The 14267-nt window shown below is 40.1% G+C and overlaps 1 protein-coding gene across 6 annotated transcripts in view; it reads left to right on the plus strand.

The window, feature by feature from the left end:
• Window positions 1–14267, plus strand: part of CLIP1 (CAP-Gly domain containing linker protein 1) — a 126033-nt gene that overhangs the window by 22270 nt on the left and 89496 nt on the right. The window contains exon 1 of one of the 6 annotated variants that reach the window (XM_023539244.2): window positions 10–364. The exons of the other annotated variants lie outside the window; for them this stretch is intronic. The gene's annotated coding sequence lies outside the window, so the exon portion shown is untranslated. Of the gene's footprint in view, window positions 1–9; window positions 365–14267 lie in introns of those variants that run through there. 6 annotated transcript variants of the gene reach the window in all.

Consider the following 14267-nt stretch of genomic DNA (forward strand, 5'->3'; position numbering starts at 1 on the left):
GTAAGTGTTTTCAGCGGCTGCCGACAGGCGCTCAGGTTACACTGCGCCTCCTGGGTTTGGGGGTGGGGAGTAAGGAGCTAGTGACACAGCATACAGCTGACACTTACATAACGGTGACTTCAGGGGACAGGACTGAGCTGTGAATGAACCATCCGAACCCAGATGTGTGATATTAGAACACAGCCTGTGAATTCTCCTCTCAAGCTTGACTTGAAAATCATCTTCGAAAACAGCTTTTTCTAAAACCAGCCTTTCCATTCCTCTCAGAATTTCTTCCCCTTTCCATTCTCTTATTAAGTTCACAGATACATAACATTTAGAATTAGAAAGGAGCTCAGAAGTCTCAGAGTGCAGCTGTCTGCAGGTAAGTCGCTTAACCTGCCTGGTGTGGAATTTCCTCAAGGTCACCTGGTAGGGCCGAGTTGAAGCCTAGGTTTCCAGATACCCAGCCTGGTTTCTAGGGGCTCAGTGTTAAACTCTCTGCTGGCAGATTATATTCCCTGCAAATTCTTCAACTCTCCTTTGCTTCCCAACAGAATTTTCAGATTTTAGTAAATAAAGAAGTATTTTCATTTTGCTGATGGGGCGAAATGGACTAGAAAGGGACCAGGCGAGGTGTAGATCTGTGGTTTGCATAGGGCAATATAATGGCACTCGGGAGACTGCCAGCAGACACCGAACTTGCTGGAAGCTGATCTTATCAGATTTGGGCTCTGTCTTCACTAATGGCAGGGAACTCTTACTTTGGCAGAGTTACAGCCTCAATCACTTTGCTTTCGCTTTTGAATCCTTGTCCTTTGGCTTATAGAGTATTTGAAATCCAGAATGGTTAATGGAGCCACAGAAAGATGGAGCTAGAAACTTACTTAGTCAGTTTAATCTTATTTCATCAGCATCCTCAGATTATAAATGGGGATACTGAGGTCCGGCAAGGGTTAAGTAAGCTGTTCAGGGTTATCTAGAGGGGACAGAATCCAGGTGTCTCAGTTCCCAGTATAGCCCTCTTTTCACACTGCTTTTATTTTCTTAAGCTACAGTATCATTTTTTTAAAAATAAGAATAAGCAAAGTCTTAAGAAATCAGATAAGCCATAGGAAGGCCCCTATTCCTTTTCCTTGGAACATAATTTGCATTGTGCTTGTTTTTGGGAACTGCTTGCTTTGAGGAACCTTTCGTTTCTGTAGATTGCTTAAGCTTTTTTTTTTTTTTTTTTAGAGCTTCAGGGGTTAGGGAGAAGGGCAAGACTGGATTTAACTAAAATAACTTCTGTAATAAAACTTTTGTCTATTACAGGAATTTCAAACATACGTACCAGTAGAGAGAGGAGTATAATGAGCCCCCTTTTTTTTTTTTAAGTACCATCACTCACCTTGAACCATTACCAAGTCATGATCAATCCTGGCTTATATAAATTTTATTATGCTGTAATGGAACCTACATTTTTTAAAACATTTTTTGCCCTTGTGAGTAAAATACCTTTTACTTTTGAAAGAATATAATACTTTCATTTATTATTCATAGTATTATGCTTTTTTTTTTTTGTATGAAGCATTTCTATCTCACAGGCTTTTTCTAAAATCAAATTTTTGAGCAGTTTACTTAGCCCAGATGATTCCAAAGCTCTTAGCAAAGTTTTTCTGTCTTTGCTTACGGTATTAGGGAAGATAAGCTAGCTGCTGTAACAAATAACCTCACCATCTTCCACCAATTTTAGTGACTTAAACCTATAAAAGTTTATTTTCAGTTATGGCAAAGTCCAGGGTGGGTATTTCCTGACTGAGGAGCCCCCCCAAGAAGTGATTCAGGGATGCAGGCTTATTCCACGTGTGACTCTGTCATCTGCAACACGCTGTCAAGGTTGCCAAGCCCAGCTTGTCAATCCAGCGGAAGGGCGGAGAGTCGGGAGAATCACACATGGAGGTTTGTATGGAGCAGGCCTAGAAGTGGCACACGCCCCACCTGCTGCTCTCATCCATTGGCTAGCGCTCGGCCACATGGTCACACCAAGCTGCAAGGGAGCTGGGAGACATGGGGTAACTGTGACTCCAGGAAGAGGAGCAAATGGGTTTGGTGAGCAGCTAGCCTCTCTCGGCATCTCCGCTTCTCGTACTGGCTATGCTGGGCTGGATTTTTGTGCCTGTGTAGAAAGGAACCAAGAATGTTTCCTTACTCTCTCAGCTACAGCCACCTTACTGTGGCTCAAAAGTAATTAATTTTTTTTCCTGCTTGTGAAATTATACCTGCTCATTAAATAAACTTTGAGAAGCTCAAGAAAACACAAAGAAGATATAAAAATTACCTATAACCTCATCATCTGGAGATTACTATTATTAATCCTTTGTTAGATTTCTTTCTAATTTAAGAATCAGTTTTAACCACTTAGAAATAATAAAATTTCACTTCTTTATTCTCTCCGGCTTTCAAACTCCAAAACGGGTAAGAGGTGGGGAAAGCTCCTACCACCAGCAACCTGGCAATTTTGCCTTTTCTTATCAACTCGATGGCACTGGGTTTGGTTTTTTTTGGTTTAGCAAAGATATACTATTCCAGAGCTGCGATGAGGCCCTGCGCTTTTGACACTCTCACAGTGAACTTTTTCCTTACGTATCTTAATCTTCTCTCTTGGTGAGTAGAGGACTAAGTATTGGATGTGGGTGATGTTAACAGCATATAGCATGCCCGGGGTCATTAAGGCAAGGTGAGTTTTCAGTTTATGATTTATTTCCTACTCAATGTTCAGAATTTTTATATAGCTTAATTTTCCAGGAGAGAATACTAAGAAAAGCTGTATGAAACCAAACCGAAATAAGTACTTGTAAACTTGAAACCTGTTTGCATACGTTACCCGCATTGAGCTGAACACGTAGGTGGATGTAATTTTCTCTGCTTAACTTGCTGTGTTGCTTATGCCGGTCGGCAGTGGGGGAAGAGGCCGCTAATCTTAAGTGTGAGGGCAGTTTCTGGGGAGAAGGTACACCCTTTAATCATCAGCTCCAGATCTGGGGAGTCAGAGCCCTCTGCCTTTCCCTTAAAGTGGTGAGGGTGTAGCTAGAGGCAAACCAACATCAGAATTCTGGTTTGTGATATCGTCGTCATGACCTCACAGCCAGGTTTGCTCAGAGTGTTTGCCCAAGCTTCTGTCAGAACATGGGCTTCTGAGGCCTGGCCCGATTCCACAGACATCATGAGGTATCAGTTTCTCTTCTTTTGCTAGATTTTGGCCGACTTTTTGGTAACTTTCTATAAATATAAGTAAAGAAATTGACATTAGGCCCGCTCTGTTTTACTGAAAAACACTGTGTAATAATAAAATCATTTCTTAAGTATCTTCTGGCAGAATGTTTAAAAGCAGAAAACTTGGTAGTAATAGTAGAACCACAGAAGTATTTCTGCCGAGGGGGGCGGCGGGGGGTGGTTCCTCAGTGCCTGTAGTTGCTATGTAATTTGCTGTCATGTTTCCCTGGTCTCTGAAAGTAAGCATACCGTTTTTGTTCTGTGGAACTCTGTCAACACTACCGGACAGGCAACCATTTGCAATGCTTAGACTCAGTTATCCGTGTAATAAATTATTTATGACCCAGAGGCCTAAATCCAGACACATCACAAGTGGGATGTTGTCACCACTTAGTTTTGAATATGTTACTTTGCTGTTTGTACCTGTTTCAGTTGGATTTGGGAGAAAAAGTGTAGGTTGATAGCAAATATCCAGAAATCTAGTCACTGAGGGTTAATACAGTTTTCTTAAGGCTTGTCCTCGTACAAAGAAGCAACCAATCGAATTTCAGAACCCTGTGTTCCTGTGTGCTGGGTGCTTGTAGGTGATCAATTATCCCCTCTCATCTTTTATGTAAGTAACACAGTAGATATTAGACCCTTCTTCTAAGTTTGGTTCTATGAGCTTAAATCGAGAGATTATGTGGCAAAAAATATTTTGTTACTGCTTTTTCCTCCACGAAGTGTGTCAGCATCAGAGAGCTTAAAACCAAAACCAAACCCACTGCCCTCGAATCGATTCCAACTCATAGCGACCCTATAGGACAGAGCAGAACTGCTCCGTAGAGTTTCCAGCGCCTGGCAGATTAGAACTGCTGACCTCTTGGTTAGCAGCTGTAGCACTTAACCACCGTGCCACCAGGGTTTCCTCGGAGAGCTTAATCATCTGATTTTCTGAAGTAGACTTCTCTTTTTTTTTTTTTTTTAAATATATTTTATTGTTGCTGAGAATATACACAGCAGAACATCCACCAATTCAGCAGTTTCCACATGTACAGTTCAGTGACATTCATTACATTCTTCTAATTCCACAACCATGCTCACCCTCCTTTTCTGAGTTGTTCCTCCCCCATTAGCACAAGCTCACTGCCCCCTAAACCTCTTATCTCACCTTTTGAGTTGTTGTCAATTTGATCGCATATAGATAGATCTTAAAAGACCACAATGCTCAAGGCAGACATTCTTTACTAGCTAAGCTAAACTATTGTTTGATTTTAAGAAGACTTCAGGGGGGTAGTTTTGGTTTAAGGTTTAAAGATTATCGCAGGGTAATAGTTTAATCAGGAGTTTATCTAGCCTCATGGGTCCAGGAAGTCTGGAGTTCATAGGAATTAGAAATCCTGTTGTGCATTTTCCCCCTTTTGATCAGGATTCTTCTATAGAATCTTTGACCAAAACGGTCAGCAATGGCATAAACGGTTAAGCACTTGACTACTAGCTGAAAGGCTGGTAGTTCGAAATCACCCAGAGGCACCTCAGAAGACAGCCTGGCAGTCTGCTTCCAAAAGGTCACAGCCTTGAAAACCCTATGGAGCAATTCTGTTCTGTAGACATGGGGTAACCAGGAGTCAGAATCGACTTCACGGCAGGTAACAACAACAAAAAGTATGTTCCGTTTCAAATGTGCCTTTAACTTGAATGTCTTTAAGATGGCTTTTTAGAAGGGTATCCTGTACAGATTGGCAAACTTGATATTGCTGATTCAAAGTGAATTTTAGCTGTGGGTACCATATTTAACTGATTTGGATACATTTTTATTATTAAAAACATCTCTGCTTTCAGCATATATACACACATGTGTGTATGTGTGTACATATATACACACATATATATATATATATATAAACAAAAAAAAAACTAAACCTATTGCCATCAAGTCCATTCTGACTCATAGCAACCCTATGGGACAGAGTAGAACTGCCCCTTAGGGTTTCCAAGGAGCGGCTGGTGGATTTGAACTGCCGACCTTTTGGTTAGCAGCCGTAGCTCTTAACCACTGCACGACCAGGACTCGTGTATGTGTGTGTGTGTATATATACGTATATACACACACGTATATGTTTATATGTAGGTGGAATAGAGCTGAATCTTTAGCTTTTGAATTCTCATTCCCTTTACTGGGTCTCTTTCATGGAAGGGTAGTTGTTGAAATGGGGTCTCAATGGTAGGGGGTGTTGGCAAGGGGGTGATCCCAGAGGCACTTTGATGTGGTATTCTGCAAGTTTCTGGGGCAGCTGAACAGTTATGGCTTCTTTGTGCTTTGTGTAATTTCTGTGTTAGCTGGTACTAACTTCACCTCCAAACTTTAGCATTAGTTACTGGGGTCATGTTTGTTTCTGTCTTTTTTTCCCTTCAAGGTCCTGTTAAGTAATCCACTCTTTTCTACTGCTAATACATTTTTTCTTTGTTCAGATATTTTGAATATCCTTACCTTTATGAGACAGTTTTATAGGTGATTGCTTATTAAAAGGAGTAATATGTTTTGAGAAGGCTGTAGCCTTGAACTGTTTACCCAACCTCTGGAATTTTGTTTGTTTAAAATGGAAGACAGATTTTTTTGTCATTTTTTTTTTAGATAGTAGGGAGTGAGAAAGGTTGTATCTGAGAGGAAATGGGGAGCCTTGGATCTTTAGAAGTAATCGTAGCTCATATCTGTGACGCTCATTGTGTGCTAGAATTGTTCTGAGCACTGAAAACATACCCCAGATGCTGATATTTCCCAGGCCTTAAGACTCTGCAGTATCTAACACAGTATCTAACCTTGACTTTGTAGAGGATAGAACATATTTTTTTCCCCTTGGGTGAAAGGAGAATAGTGTTCTTTCTCAGAATCCTAACTTTGGTAAGGCTGACATCCTCAAGAAGTAAAGAGCACTTTTTTCCTTGCAAAGACCAAGAAGGGTAGATCTTCTAGGGTTATTTCCTTCCCTGAAATCTTACCCTTTCACCTGTGCTATTTAGATCAGTTCTCAGGATTAAATCGCAAGCTCAGGATATTGAGTTCAAAATTCTTGTTTATTTCAGGCCTGGCTTCTTTGTCTCCTGAAATAAACCTGTTGGTCATACACAAAAAAATGGTTCCTCTAGTGTTGATGTTTAGCACCAAAGGTTCCTGTTTTCAGGTGGAAACATAAGCCTTTTAATGAGAAGAGAGAGCCAGAAGGGACTGTAAATGATCCATGTTGGGGAACCCTTTTGCCCTGGTGTGTAACTCTTTCTCGTTTATTGAAGTTGGTGCTTGAAAATTGAACTCCTTCTGTGAGTCTCCCATTTGTGAGAGTAAGGCACAAACACAAGCAAAATAGTAGCTTTTTTTTTTTTTTTTTTTAAAGAGAGGACTCTTGGTAAATGTATAGGTAGCAAAACATTTGCCATTTCTGCCATCTTCACATGTACAGTTCAGGAATGTTTATCATGTTCACCTACTGCCATTAACCTTTCCGAATTTTTCCATCACCCTTAACAGAAGCATAGAAGCTATTTTTGACTTTTCAGGGTGAGTTGTCAAGTTCTAGAGATAAACATTTTGCAAGTGGGCTTTCAGTATAGATAGATAGAGGCTTAAAAATACAGTCCGTGTTGTAAGTATAGGATTCTGAGGGTTTATGTATAGGTAAATGTTGCAATATTATAGTTTAGAAAGCAAAATTATAAAGCAATATGACTGACATTAAAAAATAAATGGACTTATACATTCACATGCACGTTTTCATTATTTATTACAGTAATGAAACCAAACACATTGCCGTCGAGTCGATTCCGACTCATAGCGACCCTATAGGACAGAGTAGAACTGCCCCATAGAGTTTCCGAGGAGCGCCTGGTGGATTCAAACTGCTGACCCTTTGGTTAGCAGCGTAGCTCTTAACCACTGCACCATCAGGGTTTCCATTACAGTTATTAAAAAAAAAAAGTTATAGTCATTAATAATTTTTGGAATAATTTTGGAATCGCCTTATAAGCCTTGGATACATTTTTGCCACATTCAGTGGTTGCAAATCTTTATATTTTTGAGGGCTTTTGATTCAGATTTTGGAAACAGTCAGCCATGTTTTAGAGCCTCATCAAATGAGGCACCTTAAGAGATTGAGGTGTCTATTATTATTTCTGATCGCCAATAAAGTGCAACTTACAAACTGTCTCAGAAGTTACTTCTAAAACAGGCGTTAAAAAACATTTTGACCACAGGAGAAAAGTGGGGTGCAGAACTCAAATTCTAGTAAAAAGACCAGGCGTAATGGTCTGACTAAGACTGGAGGGACCCTGGAAGACAAGGACCCTGGCCACTCTGTTGACTCCGAACTGACTCGACTATAAGACATAAAATGACACTGGTGAAGAGAGTGCTTCTTAGCTCAGGTAGATACATGAGACTAAAGGGGCAGCTCCTGTCCGGAGGTGAGACGGCAAGGGAGAAAGGGACAGGAGCTGGTTGAATGCACACGGGAAATCAGGGGTGGAAAGAAGTGTGCCGTCATATTATAGGGAGAGCATCTAGGGTCACATAACAATGTCTGTATAAATTTTTATATGAGAAACTAACTTGAACTGTAAACTTTCACTTAAAGCACAATAAAAAAAAATTCTTAACTACAAAAAAATTTTTTAGACCAAAGAGGTATCATATAAAATGACATAATTTCCTCGGATGACCACTTTGAAGGACATCATTCATTGGGGAAGTGTGGATGGAAGAGATTGTACAACACTGCTCTCCAGTGGAACTTTCTGGGATGATGGATATTGTTCTATATGTTGCACTGTAGCTATTAAGCCCTTGAAATATGACTCGTGTGACTGACGAACTGAATTTTAAATTTCATTTAATTTTAAAAGAATTTAAAAGTTACGCTATGCATATGTGGCTAGTGGCTACCATATTGGACAGTGCAGATCTAGAACATGTAGCTTTCAGTCCAATTTATGATTGAGGCAAGCAGCTTATGGTGAGCTACCACAAGGTATCAAGGGCAAGGTAGGTTGTAGAATATCCGGCCCCCTTGCAGAGTAGTGGAAAAGGCTGGGCTTTGTCTTTTGTAGTCAGGAGTATTTAATCTTTAGAGCTTTGCCAGTTGATCCTTGCTAAGGTGTTCTCCAAAGAGTTTAAGAGGAGACACAGACTCTTCTCTTGTATTTGAATTTTAATCAACCTTTGATGCTCCTGGCTCTTCTTCCTGAAATTTAAGACCTGCCCTGGCAGCCCCCACCTGTTACCTGCACCCATGGTTGGAGTGAATGAAGGCTTGGGATGCCACTAGAATAAAGCCACCAACCCTTGGCTTAAGCCTTCCCTTGATAGTGCTAGTTAGGTTAAGATACCTGAAATGAATAAATGGAATAAATATAGAGCTTAAGGGGAAACTCTAGACATTGTTCATGTTGTAACAGTAGAATCTTGAAGAGGCTTTTCATTTGAAGTGTGAAGTAAGTAAAAGCTGGTCAGAGTAAATGCCTTAAATTGCTCTCTAAGGCTATTTAGAGTCTTCACTTAATCTTTGTAACTTGATTTCTTACAACTCCTCTGTTCACCACACTGAGCTTCTCACTGTCTCTGTCACATGCTTCATGTATTTCTTCCTTCTTCCTTTGTCAGGAGCCCTGGTGGCGCAGTGGTTAAGAGCTCAGCTGCGCACCAAAAAGTCAGCAGCTCAAACCTACCAGCCTCTCCTTGGAAACCCTACGGGGCAGTTCTGCTCTGTCCTATAGGGTTGCTATGAGTCTGAGTCAACTAAATGGCAACAGGTTTTTCCTTTGTTCTGGCCTACCTCCTTTTCTGAAAATTTTTCCCTCTGCCTTTTTAAAAACCCTGACTGCCAACATCTATAAAATATTGTTGTTTTTTTTTTTTTATACTTTAGGCTCCCATGAAGCATTTTCTTTCTGTCCTAGTCTACTCGGTCCTCTGATCTTCTAAAACACTTCCAGGATTATCCCATGGTTTGGTATTTCTTATATATTCCATTTTATTCTCAGGCGTTTTTCATATATATGGGTCTTCTCTCCCCGCCTACATTACAAATTCCTTAAGCTTAAGTCTGTCATATATTTTTCCATTACCTTTAGCAAGCACCGGGTGTAATTTTTTATTATTAGTTTTTAAATAGTAGATACTCCTTAACTGGTTTGAAGAATCATTTTAGAAACTATTTTCTCATTTGAGTCTTAAAAAAATACTGTGCACATTTGTTTTGTTTAGTAAGCACTGTGGGAAGTATAAAGATGACTAAAATACCATCCCTGTCCTCAAGGAATTTATGGTCTAGTGAGATCCATAGTCTACCACACACACAGCTGAGTGCAGTAGGTGCTGTGAGACAGCGATGCAGGATGAACAAATTAATGTCATTGGTGAGGCCTGGAGGCGGTTCTGTGCAGCAGTGAATGCCTGAGCTTGCCCTTGAATAAAGTTTCAGCAGGTGAAAACAACTAGACTTGCAAAGGACATTCAAGGCCGAGTGGACATCCAAAGACAGAAAGGAGTGAGAGCTTCGTAGTGGTATTTGGGAAATCTGTTTCCGGGATGATTCATGGGCACTTCATTGTGACCCTCAGGTTACTTTTCTTGACCAGTAGTTTAGCAGTGGTTTTAAACTTTACAGTTTCCTGGAGGGCTTGTTGAAATGCCGATTGCTGGGCCTACTCCCAGAGTTTCTGGTTCAGTAGGTTTGGGGAGGGGCCCTGTGTTTTGTATTTCTAACAAGTTGCCCGATGTTGCCCAAGCTGCTCGCTCTTGAGGAAATTGTGAGAACCAGTGATTTAGAAGACCAATGCCTCTGATAACTGCCTATATAAAGGCCTGTTTTACACATAAAAATACCCCAATGTTAATACATGATGTTTTCTTGTTGCCTCATGTGCATACGTCTGGTTTTCCCATAGATTGTAAATTCTGCGTGCATACGTCTGGTTTTCCCATAGATTGTAAATTCTGCATGCATACGTCTGGTTTTCCCATAGATTGTAAATTCTGCGTGCATACGTCTGGTTTTCCCATAGATTGTAAATTCAGGCTTGTATCACTCAACCCCTAACACAATGTTGTAGCTGTAGCAATGTAGTAGTGAATGCTAGAACTGCTAACTTGGCATCCAAGTTTATACATATCCAGACCAGAGGCATAAGGGAAACGCTGGTGGCATAGTGGTTAAGTGCTACGGCTGCTAACCGATGGGCCAGCAGTTTGAACCCGCCAGGTGCTCCTTGGAAACTCTACGGGGCGGTTCTACTCTGTCCTATAGGGTTGCTATGAGTCGAAATGGATTCGACGGCACTGGGTTTGGTTTTTGGTTAGAAGCACAAGCTTTTGGAAATCCTTATGGAATGGGAGTTTTAAACCTTTGTGAGCTAGAATATAAAGCAAGAATGAATATAGCAGCAGTCCTGAAACTTTTTTTTCCCCCTCAGGATCCCATTATAGTCTTAAAAATTATTGAAGTCTCTAAATAGCTTTTGTTTATGTGGGTTATATCTGTTGATATTTACTACTTTAGAAATTAAAACTGAATATTTAAAAATATTTATTAATTCATTAAAAATAACAGTAATAAACCCACTACATGTTATATAATTTTTATGAAGAGTAACTGTTTTCTAGAACAAAAAAATTAATAAGACAGCATCGTTTTACATTTTTGTCTCTTTGATGTCTGACTTAATAGAAGGCAACTTGATTCTCATATTTGCTTCTGCATTTAATGTGTAGTAATAGGTTGTTTTGATTGAAATATAGGAAGAAAATTGGCCTCACACAGATGTGTAAGAAAAGAGTATTTTTAAATTTTTTTTGGATAATTATCTATTTTCTTCTTTGATACTACTCTAAGAACTTGGAAGTTATAATTTCTTAAAGGTGGAATCTAAAACGATATGAATGAACTTTTCTAATTATTAGGTAAGATTCCATTGGTCTGCCTTGCCTTTTGAAGGGACCCTTTACCCATGAATGATTCTGTAACATCATACCGTTTAGAAAATATTGATTCACTGAGTTAGAGTTCTTCCAAATGTTGACACGTTTCATTAAACAGTATCAAAAATTATATTTGTTAATGTTATCAGTCTCATCAGAGAAGTCTTTCGTATTGGAAATTTTCTAGCTCACAGTGGATGATACAAATTTTCTAAAAGTCTAACTTCTCTTGAAGGCTTAAACAAATATTGTTAGTTGTTTTCCATGAAGTGACAGGCTCACGTAATTTATTTTCAAGAAAATGTCTGCAAACACCCAAGTGTAACAATAATTTGTCATTCTTTCAAGTAAAAATAGTGTGCCATGATAAAAGTGGTTAGTTTTGCTTGAACCTTAAACAGCTGCACAAGTACCTTTCTCTGAGACGGCCGTACACCGGTGAACAGCAGAAGTGCTCTGTATGTATTTCCTGTTTCATTTCAGAGTGTTAAAAACCCATGCATTCAAGGTGGAGATTTAATTAATTAACCATTTTTTACTGCGTCATCAAGGATGTTCTTCAGTGAAAGTGCTTTTTTTTTTTTTCTGCATGTGCTGGTGGTGAAGAATACGATGACTACCTGTACAGTTTGATTTCATTACCTTTAAAAGAGTTTTTATCCACAATTGCTTTTGAACAGTCAGTGTAAATGTCAACATAATGAAAACAGCAAATAACGTCTTGTTATTAGGAAAACAGTTTTGACCCCCTGGAAGGGTCTGTGGGTGCCCTGAGAGTCCAGGACCACACTCGGAGAGCCTCTGTATTATAGTAACGAAAGTCCGTGTTGGCAGGGTAGCGTATCTCACTGTCAGGACTACCTAAGAGATCTACCCTCAGCTCTGTAAACTCAGAAACTCGACTCTCAAATCACACTAACAAATTTACAGACTGTAGTTTATAAAATATAACTTTGTGTATTTATAATGTGAGAAATGCCAAAAAGACATCATTCCCCTTGGTCGTTGTGTTTCAGAGTAAAACTGCCCCAGAGGGTTTTCATAGCTGATTTTCAGGAGCAGATCACCAGGCCTCTCTTCTGAGGCATCTTTGGGTAGACCTTGAACCTCTAGCCTTTTGGTTAGCGGCCAGCCCAGGGACTTCAGACCTGCTATCACCACCACTGAAATCTGTTTCATGCGTTTCACTCTGGCCACCACCTTTTACCTCTTGTTACTCAAAGTACAGTCCTCAGAAGGGGAGGGGATTAGTGTCCCTTGGGAGTGTTAGCAAAGCAGAATCGGAGGACCCAGCTGAGTTTAACCAGCTCCAAGGAGATCTGTGTGCAGTTTTTGAGTATCCACTGCCCTCAGAGTAACAGCTCATCACCCTGCTGAGAACTCTAATCTATTGGCCTCACCCCTTTTTCACTGTCACCCCCATCCTGTCATTTCCCCTTTGCCCAGCTGGATTCCCTGTTCTATTATAATCACTCTTTTACCATCACCATCAACTCTCTTGCTTCTGCCTTCCTTTTAAAGATTACTGGCAATTTTTTTTATTATAGTTGAACCCAACTCTCTACCTTCTTTATACCTGTGCCTGAACAGGTACAGAAGCTTGTTATTAGAAGCAGTGAAAAGGGATTTCACCTTAAATTCACGACCACAAACCTGAAGTGATGGTGCTCTTTGGGAATGTTACTGAGTTTCCCTAGTAAGCTCCCCTTTCTTTGTTCAAAGACAAACATATTGTGGGTTCATTACTGCCGCCAAACCTCCCACGGGTTTCTCCCCTCCCGCTCACCTCACCAGCCGATGAGAAAATAGAAAAACGTCTTTTGCATAGCAGTTTCTCAGGAAATACTTGTTGAATGAGTGGGTGACCATCTTGTAGGAAGATTTCCTTCAGAGCTAATCTATCAAGAGGCAACACACCAGGTTCCAGGGTTCCACTCATTTAGTTTTAGTTGTGTGACCTGGTGAAAATCACTGAACTTCTCAGACCCTCCGTTATCTATAAGTGGGGATAATTGCTCGCCTGCCCTCACAGAGTTGCTGTGAGACACAAAAAAGGCACTTTGATATTTGCACTTTGTGAACTCTTTGACGCTATACATCTATAGGTCATTTTAGTAATAAAAACCAAACCCTTTGTCATTGAGTCGATTCCAACTCATAGCGACCCTATGTGACACAGTAGTACTGTCCAAAGGGTTTCCAAAGCTGTAATCTTTATGGGAGCAGATTGCCAGGTCTTTTCACCTGTGGACTGGCTGGTGGGTTTGAACCCCCGACCTTTCTGTTAGCCGCCAAGTGCTTAACCACCGTGCCACCGGGCTCCTAGTAGTAATATTTTTAATCTTGGCATATGGTATCTCCTCAGTTTGAATGCTAGGTTTAACAAAAAGAACTTGGACTTTGGAATCGCATACCTGTGTCCAAGTCTGTGCTGCTCAGCAGAGTGACTTGAGGTGGCAGGCCATTAAGAGATGAGGAAATAAATCCGTTAGTTTCTTCACTTGTTCGGAAGGGGTAATAATAACAGTAACAGCAACTAATACATAGTATTGTAAGGCTCAAACGGGATAATAATATCTATAAAAATGATTCCTAAATCTAAGGCTCTGTGTTTTATGGTCTTTACGTTTTGGGAGGGAGGGGTAGAAGGGTGGTTTGTTGCATTTTGGGCCCAAAGCCCTTGATTCAGTGCATCAGAAATTCAAATATGCTCACTGTATTAGTGAAGCAGCTTTCTTTTTTTTTCGTCGTGTCTTTTTTGGAACTGATTAGTTTCAACATGACTTTAACTGACCTTGAAACATTATGCAGAGATGTTGCTTCCTGGTCGTTACGTTTTGTGGGTATCATGACTAAGACTTTGATCTTTTGTTTCTCAGTGAATTGATTTTTTAAGCAAGCCTGACATGCCATCCATTAATAATGCATGAAGAAGAAAATTAAATTGGAAAATTAAAAAAAAAAACAACGTTGGTGTTGTGGCTCCTATTTCTGTTATTGAAACAGACTAGATTCTTCTCCTTCATTAAATCTTGGTCACAGTTCCCTGCTTTGGGATTCAAGTAACTCAGATGGACCAAGACCA

This window comes from Loxodonta africana, chromosome 19, assembly GCF_030014295.1.
Source record: "Loxodonta africana isolate mLoxAfr1 chromosome 19, mLoxAfr1.hap2, whole genome shotgun sequence".
Lineage (NCBI taxonomy): Eukaryota > Metazoa > Chordata > Mammalia > Proboscidea > Elephantidae > Loxodonta > Loxodonta africana.